We start from the raw sequence: 2,470 nt of genomic DNA on the forward strand, positions 1-2,470 counted from the left end.
TTAGCTTGTCGATGTCTCAGTTTTATTAGCTGGGAAAATCAATAAGCAGCTTGAGGTGACTCTGCTGCTCTCTAGTGGCGAGAAGCCGTAATGTTGGCTGGTAACAATCGGAATGCATTGTGGGAGATGTAGTTTGTAGTCAATTTGTGCTCAAAACCTATTTTAAGTCAATCATCGGCCTATAAAATGCTGGGGGGCCACATGTGGCCCGCGGGCCTTTAGTTTGACACATGTGCATTACGCCATTGAACTGCCAATTGGCAATTGAAGTAAAGTAGCTTCGATTTCAAAGAAGCCTACATTGAAGTCGACTGGCAAATGAACCATCATGAAAGAGGAAGGCTCTTGTCTCACTGCACCCCAAAAGATGCATAACCTACAAAAACAGTTTATGTCTGGTTTCAAACCAGAGACCTTTTGCATGTAAAGCAAACGTGATAACCACTACACTACAGGAACTGAACTTCTCTGCTTTGTTTCAGTTTGAGGTTCCAAAGTTGATGATGTGAGATGCAACGCATGAAAATTTCAACTGAGGCTTGCACTCAGATGCCTGGATTCAGAGTACAGACCATGACACCACATAACCTTTTTGACCTTTAGTAAACACCTGTGATGAATAGAACAAACTAAACCTGTTTCTGTCTGGTTTTGAACCAGAGACCTTTTGCATGTGAAGCAAACGTGATAACCACTACACTACAGAAACTCATGCTCTTTGCAGTATTCCTGGTAGATGATCCAAATTTTGTTAGAGACTAATGTCAACAACAGGCATGGAACAATGTCAAATACTTATACCACAGATCCTCTCAGAGAGCACAGTAACTTGGTGAACAAACTGTCAAACTTATACTTATGCCTAATTTCACATTACAGTCCATAAACTAAGACTGGGATCAAAAAATTGTATTGAAGATGTCATTAGCAGAGACAAATGGTTCTGCAGAGACTTGGCTAAATGGCTATAAAAGAAAATCAATACTTACAAATAAAAAATGGTTCAAAAACAAATTAACACATTAAAATAAAAATAAAATATCTCTGAAATATAATCAACACTTGAAAATAAATAATGGTTCAAAAATACAATCAACACTTCAAAATACAAAATCTCTGGGAAATAAAATATTATGTATGTTGTTTTGAAAAACATTAGAATATAAGCACTTTTATCAAATCTTCAATGTGGTAAGATCATGTAAGTTCTTCTTAAATCCATGGAAACTCAACAGTTTGTAAGGTAGGTGAGTTAGCTCAGCAGGTTAGGGCACCGTGCTGGTAATGCTGAGGTTGTTGGTTCAAACCCCACATGGGTCAGTGCATGTCTAAGGCCTTTCAGACAATCAATACTTCAAAATAAATACAGTTTCAAAAATAAAATCAACACTTCAAAATAAAAAAGGGTTCAAAAATAAACACTTTAAAATAAAATCAACACTTTAAAATAAAAAGGGTTCAAAAATAAAATCAACACTATAAAAAAAGGTTCTAAAATAAACACTTTAAAATGAAATGGGTTCAAACATAAAATAAAGGTTAAAAAATAAACACTTTAAAATAAAAAAAGGGTTCAAAAATAAAACCAACACAATTAAAAAATGTATGTAACTGTTTGTCTGTTCAGTCCATAAACTAAGCCTGGGATCAAAAAAAATGTATTGAAGATGTCATTAGCAGAGACAAAATGGTTCTACAGTCATGGCTAAAAAAAAAATAGCTACTTGCAAATAAAAAATGGTTAGGAAGTGCATTACAAACTTCTGGTTTAAAAACTAAAGAGAATGCAATGTTGTGTTAATCCATTTGAGGAGCCGGTAGTTTATCTTGAGGAAATAAATGATGATGCAGAAGGTAATTAGACTGCAACATGCGCAGTCCGCTGCTCAACCACTGCGGACTGCAAAGAATTAGAAACGCTGGGAGTAACTCATCCAGCGGATTTAACAAATGGGAGCCTTCTTGGTGCACGTTACCCAGGAGAGCGGCGTTCTGGAGGAACTGCAGACGTAACATCCGTCCGTTTCGGAGAAGCGAAACCACGCTAAAAAAAAACTCACACTGGACCGCGCAGGGTAAAATACAGAGTTCAGTTGATCCGTTTGGATCAGACAGATCCAACTGACTGATGAATTAGTGCAGATTTTTCTACAGATGGGAACCAGGAGGAAGTGCGTTTAGACCCCAGAAGGTGAAGTGATGCTAATTTAAGTTAAGTCGTTTAATTTAATTTATTAAAAGTTATTGGGGCCTCAGTCAGTGGTTTTTGTCACTACGAGAAAAATGTAGATACATTTATCTGCTTAATCTGTGATGGGATCTGGATTCACGGTGAATATTAACTAAACCGTATAAAATGCGACTAAATAGCCGATGTTAATATGATTGTAATTTCACGGATAAAAATAGTACATGACCGATTTTTTTTATTTATTTATTTATTTTTTTTATGTTGTCGGTCAAGATAACT

At 36.1% G+C, this 2,470-nt stretch overlaps 1 long non-coding RNA gene and 1 other non-coding gene across 2 annotated transcripts in view; one reads left to right on the top strand and one right to left on the bottom strand.

Moving 5' to 3' along the window:
• LOC107836018 (uncharacterized) overlaps positions 1-2,470 on the top strand; it is a 577,303-nt gene that overhangs the window by 215,191 nt on the left and 359,642 nt on the right. The window lies entirely within an intron of this gene.
• Positions 637-709, bottom strand: trnav-cac (transfer RNA valine (anticodon CAC)). Its single transcript has one exon. It is a non-coding gene; the product is annotated as a tRNA-Val (tRNA).

Source organism: Poecilia formosa, unplaced genomic scaffold (genome assembly GCF_000485575.1).
Source record: "Poecilia formosa unplaced genomic scaffold, Poecilia_formosa-5.1.2 Scaffold35, whole genome shotgun sequence".
Lineage (NCBI taxonomy): Eukaryota > Metazoa > Chordata > Actinopteri > Cyprinodontiformes > Poeciliidae > Poecilia > Poecilia formosa.